This window comes from Otolemur garnettii, unplaced genomic scaffold (assembly GCF_000181295.1).
Source record: "Otolemur garnettii isolate 467f Iridium unplaced genomic scaffold, OtoGar3 scaffold00028, whole genome shotgun sequence".
Classification (NCBI taxonomy): Eukaryota; Metazoa; Chordata; class Mammalia; order Primates; family Galagidae; genus Otolemur; species Otolemur garnettii.
The window spans coordinates 9,425,310-9,441,343 of NW_003852423.1; the positions used below are offsets into that span (position 1 = coordinate 9,425,310).

Consider the following 16,034-nt stretch of genomic DNA (forward strand, 5'->3'; position numbering starts at 1 on the left):
CAGCCTCCCAAGTAGCTGGGACCACAGGCACCCGCCACAACGCCTGGCCATTTTTTGGTTGCAGCCATCATTGTTGTTTGGCGGGCCCGGGCTGGGGATTTGAACCCGCCACCTTAGGTGTATGTGGCTGGCACCTTAGCTGCTTGAGCCACAGGCGCCGAGCCTACTTCAACTTTTGATAACCAACTTTGTTCTTATTTATCCAAAATGCATCTATATGCTTTCATTGTCAAACGCTTTGTTAAACGCAATGCTATCACCTGTGTTCACTAATTTTTACAACCAACCCATGAGGTAGGTTTTGTTATCCTTATTTTATTCATATGAAAACTAAGTTAGAGGGACTGCCATGTTCAAGGTCAAAAAACCAGTAAGAGAGAGAGCCAGGATTTGAACCCAAGTTCTCTGATTCCAAGCCCAGTGTCTGTCTGTTCTTGAGATTTTGTGTGACAGACCTTTAGTTTCCTGGCTCCATGCTGCTCTCTTTCTGGCTTTCTGTCAATGCCCATCTACCTCCACCCTCAACCCCTTTCAAGCATTTTCTGGAACTTTGCCTTGTCTGAGAGCCTTTGTCATTTCTTCAGTGCTCTGAATATAGTTGGTCATCAGAGACTATTTTTTATGATGGCCATATTTGTTGCAATTGTTTAATTAGCTGCTGGTAATTCCCTATCTCTATGGCCTAGCTCTTCAACCAGATTTTAGGCTTCCCAAAGGCAGAAGCGAGTCACATCTGCTTTCCTAATTTTTTGGTATTAGTTTTTAGTAATTAGAATGATTAAGTAGGTGATTAATTGATGCTTGCCTAATAAGTGGGTAAATGGATAAATAAAACAATAAGAACCTTGCCTTAAATCTATGTATCTGGCTCCAGATAATTCTCTACATCCTTTGATTTCATTCTCACTGATCTTCACAGAGTCTCAGTCCTAATAAGCACCATTTCCTTGTTTTTTTACAACAAAAATTCCAACATGTTCGCTATTGTGGTATCTTATTTCATAACCTTTCTAATTAGCATTACATTTTAAACGCTTTTAAAATGCCCCATTACATATTTGTCCAATAGTCCATGACAGTTCAGACATGTAATTGCTATTATGGATTACCTGGTGACCATCATTAAGTAATTAGAGAGACTTAAACATGTGTAATGCTAATTAGGGAAGTTATCAACTATGGGCAGTTAAGATAATAGGGAACATGATGATGATTTTGTTTTGGAACCGTGGTAAAAACATGGCTACAAGGAAATGGACGAATCTTTTGTGAATTTAGTGCTCCAGGAAGTAAGGAGTCATTTTAACAATGGAGAATTTGGCATAGCAGAAAGTGAAGGTGTGAATCGAACCCTCTTTTTGTCACTCCATTAATAACTGACTATGACTGCCAGAATATTCTAGGGCTGTACTAGGGAAGCAAAAAGGGTCAGGTCCAGAGCAAAATACAGCCAGAGAGGGCCCCTTATCAGTTCCCTTGGAACACTCCCTAAATCAATATCACTATATTTTCAGCCTTGCCTTCATGGTCCTGTGATCTATCAAGTCTTTACTCAACATGTTCTATTAAGTGATTTGGTTTTTTTCTCCCCTAAAAAAATGATGACTGCTTTATTACGAATCATTCAAGATTGCCCAAAATTCTTACAAAGGCCACTTGACCCTGGACTTTGTTTCAAGCAGTTTTGGGGATGTTGGAGAATGGTTACAGCATAAAAGCAAGGTCCAGGATTTATTCTCTAAAGGAACATTACAGGTTTTGGAACATTTCATTTTTTAAAGAAATAGTTTCTAAATGGCAAGACGTGCAATGTAGGGGTATATTGCACGGCTTTTGTGTGCAGGACGCAACTACAAGAGGGACTTTACCTAACAAACTCAAATATTATGAGCTAGTTGGTCCCTCCCATTAACCTGACATAAAAATAAATAAATAAATAGATGGCAAGACTTAGGTTTGGTAGGAGTGTGAGGGAGCACACTAGTTGTTGAGATGTCATTCTGGAAACATATATGAAATGATACATGAAATTTTGCAAGAGCATGTGCATTTTTCTTAGGAGAAGGACTGTGCTTTCATCAGATTCTGCCCTGAAGCCATTTGGTAAGCTGAGAGATAGATGCACGCTACGTGCCACACTCAGAGGAGCAGTGCCACCTAAGAGACTTAGGGTGCTCTGTTGTTAGCATTAATAAGAGCTAGTGGTACCCAAGTCCGAATGACGAGGCAGTCATTCTAGTATCTCAGAGTTCTCCCTCACCATTATATGGCCAAGAGCTATGGAGACATCAGGGTTAACTTAAGGTCATCATGGTCCATCCAGGTGCTGTTAGCTGCCTAGAGATCTCTCTGGGGTCTCAAGAGAAAAGAGAAGAGGATGAAATTTTACCCCTCAGTCTCAGAAAGTTCCAGAGTCCCTTAGCACCTTGTGACTCAGACAGTTAAAACTCCTTTCATAGAGCCAACTTTTAGGTAGGTTTGAGGCTCTTCCTCCTGGAATAGGGGTAGCTGTTCTGTGAAATGATTATGGGGCCAAAGCCACATCAGTGGTTCATGTGGATATTTTATCTTTAGTATGCGCTCTAGTGTATGCGCCTTAACCCCCTTTTCCCTCTCTAATCAGAGCTGGTGAACCCAAATTGTGTGTTCAGACCGTTGAGCTTATCACTCGATTTTATTCCATCTTGTCCATGAACACAGTGACTTTAGGGCCTGGGACATTTCTGACTTCATTCAGGAAATTGAGAATGAGATTGGTAAAGTCAGGATGAATACTTTGGCAGACATTTTCTCTTTCAGGTGAAATAAAAGCATCTTCACGTATTATTCCTTTTCCCCAAATGGAGAGTTCTTTTTAAGTTCTGCCCTCCTCTATTTGAGTTAGAAGCTATTTTCTGGTTCACTGTTTCATTCTCTTAACTCGGCAAACACCGGTGGTGTGCTGCTGGGCTCCTGGTGCAGGCTGTGCTGTGAGAGACGCAGGGAGGCCGGGGGCCCTGCCGTGGGCTGTTGGAGAAGTAATTCGTGGGAAGTCGAATAATGTAAGCACCGAACAACGGCTCAAGACCAGTGATAAGGGAAGCATAACAAGGCTGTTTACAGCAATATTCCCTTGTAGGAAGAAATGGTGTTAAGGGATGCAGTTTGTGTGTGCGAAGCCAAGGAAGGAGATAAGACCAGAAAGAAAGGAAGACTAGGGATAGGTCATGGGAGACCTAGAATTTTATGTGTACTTAAAACTTGATCCACTAGACAATGGAAATTATTAGAGAGGTTACTGATGAATGGGCGGAGGATAGCTGACATTTGCAAAGCACTTATGAGGTGCCATGCTCTGTGGTTGGTCCTTTACTTATGGACGACTGGGAGAGGCAATCTCAAATTTACCTTTTCAGGAAGCATCCCCATTTTCAGTTGAGAAAACTAAATCTTTTAAAACCCTTTTTCTTATGGACTATCATGTGCTACCTGATGAAAGTATGAAAATCACCTATGAACTATTCTTACCAAAAATAGAGCTTCTATGGTGCCAAGTCTCTAGACAGTATTAATCGTTTACAGGCCATCAGAGAACAGGGGAACATGTTAAATAATAAATGAAATGCAAACAGGATCCAGAATGGGGGAAATTACAGGATTAAAAAATAAAAAAGTTTATCTTGAGAAAACCGGATCATTTCAAACATATACAAAAGAGGAGAAAATAGAGTAATGAAGCCTCTATCCACCCGCCCCTCAGCGTCAGCAATTGTCAACTTTTGGCCTATCTTGTTTTACCAATACCCCCCACTTGCCACTGCTCCACTAATTACCTTCCAGGAAGCCCCAGTTGTCATATTTCCTCAACCAAAAATATTTCAATGTGTGACTTTAAAAGGTAAGGACCCTTTAAAAAATAGCCTTATTATAAACATAGTATTACTACATCACATCTAAACTAGTAATAATTCCTTAACATCAGTATCATCAAATATCCACTCACATACATTTAAAATAATTTCTTTTGCTTCCATCACAATCCAAATAAAGTGTATATATTGAAATTGGTTGCCGGGTCTTCTTGAATTTTGAATAGCTCCTTCTTCCTTCCCTTTTCTCCTTAGAAATTATTTGTTGAAGAAGCCAGGTTTTGTCCTTAGTGTTCTCCACTTTCTAAACTTTGCTCCTCTTATTTGGTGTAAGTGTGCGCTCTCCTTTGACTTCCTGTGAACAGGGAGCGACAGCTGGTTCCATCAGATTCCACTTCTTCAGAGAGGATACAGGTCATGGTGGGTACTTTCACAAGGAGGCACAAAAGGTCTGGTTGTCACTTGTTTTACTGCTTAGCTAATTTAAGAGACTCTGCAGCTAGGAGTGGAGAGGCACTTAAGCTGATAGGATCTCTGGTCCCAAACCCATGCTCTGGCCATCTCTTCCCACTGCCCTCTAAGATGCATCTGGCAGGGAAGTAGGGAAACAATTGACTGGGATGGAGGTTGGGAACAATGTGCTGGACACTTACTTGGCAGCAGGACAGCAAGCAGTTGATGATCTAGGAATGCAGTGATGAGGGTGGGGGCAAAAGTGACAGCAGGGACTGTCATCTCTCTGAGGAGCAAGGTGCAAACCACAGGGTCTGGCAATAGTTTGGTTCCTGAAGTTATGTTCAAAGGAGTCTCAGGCACTGACTATGCAGAAACCTCTAGGTTTCTGTGATTTTTGAATACCCAGCTGAACTCTTGGAAATAATAGATAATATTGATGACTGAAAATGCTTCCATTACTTTGTACTGTCCCTTTTTCCAAAAAGGATTTGAGATGAAAATTTTTCCTTTCTAAATTGTGAATTTTACCCTCCAGATCACAGCATCACATATTTATTAAAATACATACACGTACACACACACACACACACACACACACACGCACACATTCCATCTCAGAAATGCTTAACAATCAAATCCCACCTGACAGATAAATCTGGAAGAAAATCTGCTATACTGTTAACTCTACTTCTCTCTGTTAGTGGTAAGAGAGGGGATTATGAGAGCTGACACTGAGTGCTAACCCTTATGTGGGAATTTTTTTCAAGCACGTATTCTATTTGTTATTGGGGAGAAAAAAAACTCATACAATGTGATTAAAAATAATTATGATAAAATGGCACCATATTAGACATTGTTTTACAAATTGCTTTTTCATTGAACAGTATATGTAGGGAGATGGAATAGTTATTATACAGGCAGTTATAGTTCTTACAACTATACTTATTGTATAGGCATTGCTTAGAAATTACAATCATGGAGGTAAAAAATTAAAGTCATACTTATTAATTTATCAGTGTAGACCTTATAATCTAGTAGTACAAATAATTGATATGCTAATTATTTGGGGGAAGATCTAATTCTGCTATAAATTTGTCCTCCTTCCAGCCACTACTTGGATTTAGCTCACTAGGCCAAAGTCCAGGAGACCCTGTGGCAAGGGGACATTTTCAGGAAATTTATTTGTATCTTGGGCAAAGTGTTTGGCAGTCGTTTCCCTCCTTCCCTCCCTCCCTTCCTTCTTTCCTTTCTTCCTCATCTTTTGCTTCCATAGACTAGGAGATAGAATCTTCTTTCCAAATACCCAAAAACACACAAACCAACAACTATTAAAAAACCCACTGCCCCATAGAATGTCAAGGAGAGATGTTATGACAAATGTGTTTTCTTATTGTGTGTCAAGTGCTCAGGACGTGAAGCAGGCACTGTGGTTCAAGCAAACGTAAAAAAGCAGAGCCCTTGCCTTAAAGTTCCTAAATATTAATTTTCCTAAGTAACCCAGGGCTGAGGAGAAGCTGTCTTCATTTGGATGGTATTTCTGGGGACTGGGAGTCTGTCTCTCCTCTCTGTGTTGCCAAATTGCCAAGCTGTGGGCTGGGTTTGGAAGGGAGGCTGCAGCCAGGGATTGATTGTAGAGTTTCCGCACGCATCTGCATATTTCCTCAAATGCGGTGCACAGGCCACAGTGCAATTAAACACCCAAACTGCCAAGTTTCCTTGCTGAATCCAGTACATCTCCCTAGGCCTGACTTGCATATTAAAGACATCCACTAAACACATTGTATTGATGTATACCCTGTTTACCTGTCACATGCACCCCTCCCAAGTATATCTTATTTTCAAATAATTATTTTAAAGACTGGACGTAACAGATACGGAACTTAGAATATAATCATCAAAAATCTTACTAATAATTAGCAAAACAAAAGCCACCCCCGGAAACTGAGTTCACACAAGCATATTTCTGCCAGCTTGGATTTTACACGAACACATTATCTGCTATAGTTTTCTCAAATCGAGTACCATTTGCGGATATCTGCCAAGCCTCATCAAGACAAACAAGCCCCCAGAATCAGAGTTAGCATATGAAGTGAGGGTGGACAGAGCAACAATCTTTTCCCCAGGGCTCTCTTTTATCAACTGGCCCTGCCCAAAGAATAGAGGCCAGTGTTTTATGTTTCAAGTGTACCATATGGCATGATATGAGGGCCCTTTAATGACTTATTAGCATATTCTTCCAACTAGGCTTTCCTAGTTAAACCAGCCCGACAAAATCTGAATTTTAAAATATTTGCATTAAACTGCCTGGAATAAACAAGGCTTGGTCATTTGTTTACTTTTGCTAGCAGATGAAAGAGATGCCATTGATCCCTCATGACAAAGCTCATGGAAAACATCGGGTTGGCCACCTCCTCCCCAGCCCTTAGGAGCTGAAGATTTTTGGAATGTCTGCAGCATTATTCAAGTGTTTTGTCTCCCCACCGATTCCCTATTCTGCCTCAAGTCTATGCTTTACATAATGCTGACTCTGCCTTCTGTGACCTTGATCCTTCCATCATGAGGGATGAGATTCTCTGGCTAAAATCTAGTCACCTGCTTGCCTCATTAAAAAGTCTTTTAGCCTTTGGGAGGGGACCAGCCATCAGATCAGGGCTTGGGGCTTGGGAGTTCTCACTGTGGGTTGGGTAGAGAGTGATAAGAATCTGAGGGTGAGTCATGTTTCCGTTGTGACTGCTCAGATTGTCACTGTGAAAATGGGGTTGCAAGGATGTAGGCAGGCAGTATGGAGATAGCCGTCTGTGCTACCCAGTCAGGGAATGCTAGCCTCTCTGTGTGCTGTTGCACATGCTAGAGTGTTTGGGTTTCTTTTCAGATCTGTGTGCATATACATGTCTCTTTTTCTCTCTTTCCCAAGTCAATTCTTGGTACTTTTACAGATCAGGATGCTCTTGGTGGAGGTTGCCTGTGATCACATATGATGAAAGTGACCATCTTGGTGACCCCACAGTAAGGCTTCCTTGTCATCTCTAGTACACAATAACATGGGTATGTAAATATTGGTTTTATTTTATTTTATTTATTCTTTGGAGATAGGGGTCTTGCTCTGTTGCCCAGTCAGGGATACAGTGGCATGATTATAGCTCACTGCAGCCTTGAAATGCTGGGCTCAAGGGATCCTCCTGCCTCAGCCTCCCAAGTAGTTGGAACTACAAGTATATGCCACCACACCTAGCAATTTTTTATTGCAGTTTGGCCGGGGCTGGGCCCGAACCCGCCACCCTTGGTATATGAAGCTGGCACCCTACCCACTGAGCCACAGGCACTGCCTCTGGCAATTAAAAAAAAAATTGTAGAGATAGGGTTTTGCTATGTTGCCCAGGCTGATACTGAACTCCTAGCCTCCAGTGATCCTCCTGCCTTGGAGGATTAGTGCTGGGATTAGGTATGAGTCACCACACTTGGCCCCTTGATTTTACTTCAGAAAACCTCTTTACTTTATGGAAGGCATTGCCACAAACCCCTTCTCCCTGGTTATTTTCCATTTAAAGGTAGCTATGTGGTATTATTATGGCCAAGGAGATATAGGTGGAAGTCTGTTTTACACAATTTCTAGGAAAGCTTTTATTTTCCTGGTAAAAAGAGACAAACTCTGCTGGCCTGTACTTTGCTTGTACTTTTATCTTCTTGTGTGGAATACAGATGAAATGGCTGGGGGTGCTGCAGCTATCTTGCAGTCATGAGACAACAAGTAGTAGGAAAGAAACCAACACACAAAATGAAAAAAATAAACCCCATATATTAAGGGCATTGCTAGTCAGGTTTTTTCACAATTTCATTTCTTGGATTAGGAAACTAATCTGTGGCTGAATGATTTACTCAAGATCAAATAAGTTTTCTGACTTCAAGTTCTATGTTCTCTCTCTATATTTTGTTAACAAGTCAAAAGTAATACTTCTTACTTTGTTGTGCTCTTACTAAATGCTAGACCCTAAGCTCATCTTTTTACTTCTACTACTTTATTTGACCCTTACAAAAACCATGTGAAGTAGTGTTATAGACTGAATTGTATCCACTCATGATTTATAAATTGAACCCTAACCTCCAGGGTGACTGTATTTGGAGATAGGGCCTTTAGGAGGTAATTAAGGTTAAATGACAAAAAAGGGTGTGGCCATAATTCAATAGGATTAGTGTCTATATAAGAAAAGAAACCAGAGAGCAACCTCCTCCCACCCCAATCCCCACCACATAAAATGGCCATCTCCAAGCCAGGAAGAGATATAGCCCTCACAAGGACCTGAATTGGCTGGTACCTTGATTAGGATTTCTTAGCATCCAGATCTGTGAGAAGTAAATCTCTGTTGTCTAAACCATCCAATCTGTGGTATTTTGTTATGGCAGCTCAAGCAGACTGAGACAAGTAGATACTATATTCTGCTCCTTTTGCAGATGAAGGAACTGAAGCACAGAAAAATTAAGTATTTTCAAGGCCACCTAGTGAGTAAATGGCACTTTTCCTTTTTTAAAGAAATGATATCCTGGGCAGTGCCCGTGGCTCAAAGGAGTAGGGTACCGGCCTCATATACTGGAGCTGGTGGGTTCAAACCCAGCCCCGGCCAAAAAAAAAGAAAAAGAAATGATATCCTTGTGGCCACTATGTGGTGTTTTAAGTGAGTTTATACCAGAGTGTTTCAATTTCTAAACATAAAACAGTGATACTTCAGAACAGAGGTTAGCACACTTTTTGTTTGTTTGTTTTGGAGATAGAGTCTCACTATGTTGCCCTTGGTAGAGTGCTATGGCGTCACATCACAGTAACCTCAAACTCTTGGGCTTAAGCGATTCTCTTGCCTCAGGCTCCCAGTAGCTAGGACTATAGGTGCCTGCCACAAGGCCCGGCTATTTTTTTGTTATTGTTTTCATTGTTGTTTAGCAGATCCAGGCTGGGTTCAAACCTATCAGCCCTGGTATATGTGGCCAGTGCCCTAATCACTGAGCTATGGACACTGAGCCAGCATACTTTTTCTAAGCTATCAAAGCAGCCACAACCAGTATCTGAATCAGTGGGTCTGGCTGTGTTCAGATTAAGCTTTATTTACAAAATCAGGTAGTGGCTGGATTTGGCCCATGGCCCAAGAAACAGTTGCATTAAAACAATATTAAAATGACAGTGCTTTCTAATGGGATGTGCTGTGCTTGAATTCTGCTATGTGACTTTAGGTAGATCCTATAATCTGAGTGTCATTTTCCAAGTTAGAATGGTAATACCCACTTTGCCATCCTCCAGGGTCATTGTCAGGATCATGAAAGACAATAGATGTGTAAGAGCTCTGAAGAAGAGAAAATGCTTACGCAGATACGATTTGATTCCTGTACAATTTGATGCTGATGTAGTTCAGAGTGCACCCCACAGCCTACACAGACCGTCTTTGGTTTGATGATTGGAGTCAGCCAAGGCCATCTGGGTTGCTCCAGGGGAGGAAGCTCTTCCTTTCACCAGGCGCCTTTGGGTGGCCATCGGGTTATAATCCTCAGTGAGATGTGGAGTGGAGGCAGCCCTTGCATAGAGTCCAGGCTCCCTGACACGGACAGCTTTACTTGGCTTTGAGCCTGTGTCTTCAGAGACTGGGTAGTTTATCTGACTCAGGGATGGGTACCATGGGCAATGATACTCCGGGTAAGGAAGAAATGAGTCAGCCTGCATCTTTTTCTAAAAATGAAAAAGGATTCTGCCTCCTTGCCTGTGCCTTAAGAAACCAGGCTGAGAGCCAGGCTCAATGGCTCACGCCTGTAATTCTAGCATTCTAGGAGGCCAAGGCCAGTGGATTGCTTGAGCTCAGGTGTTTGAGACCAGCCTGAGCAAAAGCAAGATCTCATTTCTACTGATCATAGAAAAACTAGCCAGCTGTTGTTGCAGGCACCTGTAGTCCCAGCTACTTGGAAGGCTGGGGCAGGAGGATTACTTGAGCCCAAGAGTTTGAGGTTGCTGTGAGCTATGACGACACCATGGCACTCTCACCAGGGCAACAGAGTTAGACTCTGTCTCAAAAAAAAATCCCCAAACACATCTTATTTGCAACAACATGAATATATCTAGAGTATAATAAGCTAAGTGAAATAAGCCAGGCACAGAAAAACAAATACTATATGATCTCTCACTTATATGTGGACTCGATGGAGTTCTCTCTCTCTCCCTTTCTTTTATTGAGACTGAGTCTCACTATGTCACCCAGGCTAGAGTTCTGTGGTGTCATCATAGCTCACAGCAACTCAAACCCCTGGGCTCAAGTGATCCTCCTGCCTCAGTCTCCTGAGTAGCTGGGACTACCTGGCATGTGCCACAACAGCAGCTAGTTTTTTCTGTTTTAGTAGAGATGGGTCTCGCTCTTGCTCAGGCTGGTCTTGAACTTCTGAGCTCAAGCAATCCATCCGCTTGAGCCTCCCAAAGTGCTGGGATTACAGGCATGAGCTACCAAGCCCAGCCCCTCGTGTGGAGTTTAAAGAAGTCAAACTCAGAAGAAGCGAGTAGAATGGTGGTTACCAGGGGCTGGGAGTAGGCTGGCCGCAAGCAGCCATGAGCAGTGGACATTGGTAACTTTGGAGTGGGGAAACTCTGATTCTCATCTCTCCAATGAGAGCGAAACAAGGTATTATGTGTGTGAGAAAAGTGCTTTCAAGCGGTCACACGCCACGCATCTCCGAAGGTCATTTCTTTTTGGAACAGTTGTGCTGATAGGATTCATGCTGCTTGTCTTTAATTCCTCCTGTATGTTTCCTAAAGACATAGATCTCACGAAGTAACGTAGTGATCTGAGAACAAATTAGTTCCAGTTCTGCTCTTTTATCTCCTACGAGAACTGAACCTTCTCTGAGATTCAGGGGATTTTATTTCTGGCTGTGTCTTCATGTATCTCTATTTTCAAGTTCTAGCCTCAGACAAAAGGCTCAGTTGGCATGTCAGATTGAACCGGGTCTGATCTCTGAAATCCGATCCTGACCAGCCACATCTCTCACTCTGGAGCACCCACACTGAATTTTCTGGAGCCCTCCTCCCCAAGGGTTACCCGGTCAGAACCTCAATCTGTTACATACCATCATCTTCTTAGCCTTTTCTATGGTCACAAAGTCAAGGGACAGCAATGCTGGCAAATCCTGAAGCTTTAATGTACCTAATTAACTCCCATAGCCACAGACAGAAGCCTGCACTATTTATGGCGTTGAGAAGTGAGAAAATGTCCCCTACCATGGGTATCGGGTAACTAACACAGTTCGGCCAAAGTTTGGTTGTGAAACACGAAGCCTCTGAAACCCGTTGGTGTTAAGTGCACACCAAATATTCAATCCAGACATGTCGTGCTTGAACTATTCTGGGGCTCATAAACCTTTCATCAGAATCAGAGGTGAAATATTTGGCCTTATTTGTAAGTCCCTTATTTCTAAAGACCTTGGGGGCTCATTTAGTATTTCCAGCAGAAGGTCACAAGGTTGGTTTTCAGGGGTCCTGCTTTAGCGGAACGGATGATTTTAAGCAGGAGATACATTCATGATTTTCCAGAAACCAGTACCTCACTTCTCTTGCATGCTGCCCACTCTGTCCCCTTCCCTCTCCCTAACTGCACCCCCTGCCCCTGCCCCCCTCAAAAATAATAATGTAAGCACTGTTATATAGCTGGCCATATAGAGCCCTTACATTTTCTAACCGAAACACTCAGCTTCTTATTTAACAGTAGTATTAGGGAAGGAGCCTACCCCTTTTTAGGCACACTGCATTACAAAGAGCTGTTTTTTTGAAAGCTATAGTTTTATTATTGATGGAGTGAGGTGACTTAATTTCACAGAAACATAAAATCTAAGTGACAGCAGGGTCTGTTGACATCATCTGGGCCACCCTTCATTTTATAGATGAAGCCACAGAGATCCAGAGAGGCGAGGTGACCAGCCTAAGAGCACACAGCTGGGTCGTGGCAGAAGAGCCTATGTTATATATTAGCTCTCAGACCTCAGGTAAGTTACCTAATTATTCAGCGTCTTAGTTTCCTTATGGAGATTCTGAGGATTGAATGAGATAATTTGTCGAAAAGTAATTTGCACCATTTCTGGAGTGGAGTGAATATGAGCTGCTGATGTTGCTGACACTGCTATTCTTTCCCAAGTTGCTTGTTCCTGAGTTTCACTTCTCCCTGGGCCAGCTCTGTCCTCATGTCACCATAGCGTGCCCACATTTGTCCTCAGTGGCTGCCTTATGATGGGATGTGACGATGAAAGTTTAGAGGATGCGATTATCTTACTATCCCAAATGTTCAAAGCATCCAGAGGCTCAGAAACCTCATGAACAAAATGTCACAACAGGTTGCTCCAGATTCCTGTTATCAGGTAAGTTAAGAGTTGAATTTTTAAAACAGAGGTGAAGACTTGCCCCACGGAGAAGCTATTTTGATGCTCTGTTTCTGATGATGTATTGGAGGCTGGGACAACATGGAGCTGTTACCCATTCACGTTATCTTCTCATTTGCTGATTTCCCTGTCTGGAATGTCCTTTCCTAAGACAGCCTTCCTTGAACGTGGCACTATATCAGGCCTCTTGAGGATATCTGTGCTTTCTTTCAAGGAAGGTCACTGTCCAGCACACAGTGCTTTGGGGCCCTTTCTTAGGAAATGTGGTGTGGCTCTCTCTACCAGGAAGGAGGTGGGCAGGAAGGAACTCAGGGCTTGGCCTATAACTGACTAACAGTAATAACTAATGTTTCCTGAGCACGTACTATGTGCCAGGCTTTGCTTTGGGCACTTTGCTTTTATTTTCTCCTTGAATCTTCAGAACAACCCCATGAGTTAGGTACTATTACCAGTTTCATTTTGCAGATGGAGGGATCAAGGTACCAAGAAATTAGATAACCTCCCTAAAATGACAGAGTATTCTCCCAAGTGTCCAAGCCAAGTTCTGATACCCAGAGCTGTGTCCTGCAGTGCACTAAACTGTCTCACCCCCAAATCACTCGTCTGCTGCTGGGCACATCAGCCAGGTGTTCACTTAAAACAGGGTTCAAAGGTATGAACAATCCTTCCTGCCCAACCTCACAGATTCTGTGAAGGATTGCACAGAATCTGTGAATTCCTTGTTTAGGTAGGATTGCAGACAACTTTACACACAAAGTTAACCCCCACTTGTACCTCCCCACAATCTATTCCCTCCCTGTCCCACCCCCTTAGGTAGCTGCTGCCACTGTGGGGATGAGGATGTATTTTTCCCTTGAATGTTTCTGGGTCTTAGTTACAAGTGTGTGTACCAGCATATGATACATAGAATTGTTTGGGGTGTTTATGTGTTTTATGATATACAAATAGTATTATACTCAATGGGTTATTTTACAACTTAGAAAAATTCAACATTATGTTTCTGAGTATTACTCACATTGATATATAAAAATCTAGTTCATTTTAACTGCTATATAGTATTTCAATACATAATCATATTATAGGCTATTTTTTTCATTTTTCCTATTGATAAACAATACTATTATTTGTTCACATATCCAGAATTTCTTTAGATAAGTGTCGAAGAGTGAAATTGTAGGCTGGTGGGGTGACTCATGCCTATAATCCAGCATTTTGGGAGGTTTAGGCAGGAGGTTTGCTTGATGCCAACAGTTCAAGAACAGCCTGAGCAACACAGCAAGATCTTGTCTTTAAAAAATAACAAAAAAATCAAATTACAACAAAGATATTTGTATCAGAATGTTTATTGCAGCCCAATTCATAATTGCTAGGTCATGGAAGAAACTCAAATGCCCATGGACCCATGAATGGATCAATAAATTGTAGTACATGTACACCATGGAATACTATGCAGCCCTAAAGAAGGATGGAGACTTTACCTCCTTCATCTTTACATGGATGGAATTGGAAAATGTTCTTCTTAGCAAAGTATCTCAAGAATAGAAGAAAAAGTATCCAATGTACACAGCCCTATTTTGAAACTAATTCATAGCTTTTATAGGAATGTCATAACCTAATTATAGCCTTAGAATATGGGAAGGGGGTGGGAGCAGGAGGTAAGGGGGGTGGATGGCGGAGGGAGGGAGATTGATGGGGTCACCTCTATGGTTTATCTTACAAGGGTACAAGTGACTCTTTCCAAAAGCAGAGTATGAACGTTTTAACTCAATAACTAAGAAAATGACATGAAAGTTATCTTAACCAGTTTGATGAGAGTATTTCAAAATGTATATGAAAACAGCACACTGTACCCCATGATTGCATTAATGTACACAGTTATACTATAAGAAATAAAAAAAATTTTTTAAAATAACAAAAATTACCTGAGTATCGTGGCACAGGCCTGTAGTCCCTGCTACTTGGAAGACTGAGGGAGGTCTATCACTTGAGCTCAGGAGTCCAAGACCAGTCTGAACAAGAGTGAGATCCCATTTCTACTAAAAATAGAAAAATTAGCTGGGTATCATAGCTTCTGTAGTCCCAGCTACTCAGTAGGCTGAGGCAAGAGGCTCACTTGAGGCCAGGAGTTTGAAGTTGCTGTGAGCTATGAGGATGTCACTGTACTCTACCCCTGTCTTGGAAAGAGAAAGAGAGAGAGAGAGGAGAGAGAGAGAGAGAGAGAGAGCGCGAAAGGAAGAAAAGGGGCATGCCAGTTTATACTTGCAGAAGAAAAGGGTAAGAGTTTGTATTTCTCCAATGCTTGCCAACCCTGGCATTCTCATGTTCAATGCCTGAACATTTTGCATGTAAAGACTGAGATTATTTTGTCCATGAAATTTACAGTCATTTTTTGGTTTATAATTGAAAAAATTATTTTTGATAAAAGTAGTAAAGTACATACTTGAAAAATTGAGAGCAGAAAAGCACGTACAATGAAAAGCGAGTCCATTCCCATTTCTGACCCCATCCCTCAGTTTTTCTTTCCAGAAGGGAAGGAAACTAATTCTTACGTGCCCTTCCAGAGTTATTCTGTGCATTTACAAACGTATAAGCCTGGTGTGCAGATATTGTATCTGTTATAGCTATATATGTTGTGTATATGCTAACCCCTATATACTGTATTTATTGTAACATACATGTAAGTATCATATCTGCATGGTGCCATGCCTTGCTTTTTTCATTTAACACAAAATCTTAGAGACTTTTTTGATTCAGTATTATTAATATTTACCTCATTTTTATTTACCAATTAAAAATCTATTTCCCATTTACTTAAGTCTTTGAGAATAGAAAAATTCCATTTTCTAGCATTATGCCTAATCTGGATGCTCACTTTTTTTTTTTTTTTTTTTTGTTTTCTTGAGACAAGGCCTTGTTCTGTTGCCCGGGCAAGAGTATAGTGGTGTCATCATAGCTCACTGCAACCCCTGTGCTCAAGTGATCCTCCAGCCTCAACCTCCCAAGTAGCTGGGACTATAGGCCTACACTACCATGCTTGAGTAATTTTTAAATTTTTTTTTGTAGAGAGGAGGTCTCATACTTTGTTGCCTGGGCTGGTCTTGAACTCCTGGCCTCAAGTGATTGTCCCTTCTTGGCCTCCTAAAGTACAGGGATTATGGCTGTGAACCACCTTGAGCGACCAGGCTGCTCTTGTTTATTAATCCTGTCTGGAGGTGACCCACAATGAGGTCACCTAGCCTTCCTTTTTGGCCAGACCTTTCTAGCTAAAGCCAAACAGTTATCCAGATGATTCAGACAGGAAGTCTTTACTTGGGTAGTCATTGTAAAAATAAATAT

The 16,034-nt window shown here is 41.7% G+C and overlaps 1 pseudogene; it reads right to left on the reverse strand.

Annotated features, from left to right (window-relative positions):
- Window positions 1-9,822, reverse strand: part of LOC100954607 — a 26,725-nt pseudogene extending 16,903 nt beyond the window's left edge.
- Window positions 9,823-16,034: the final 6,212 nt, after the last annotated feature.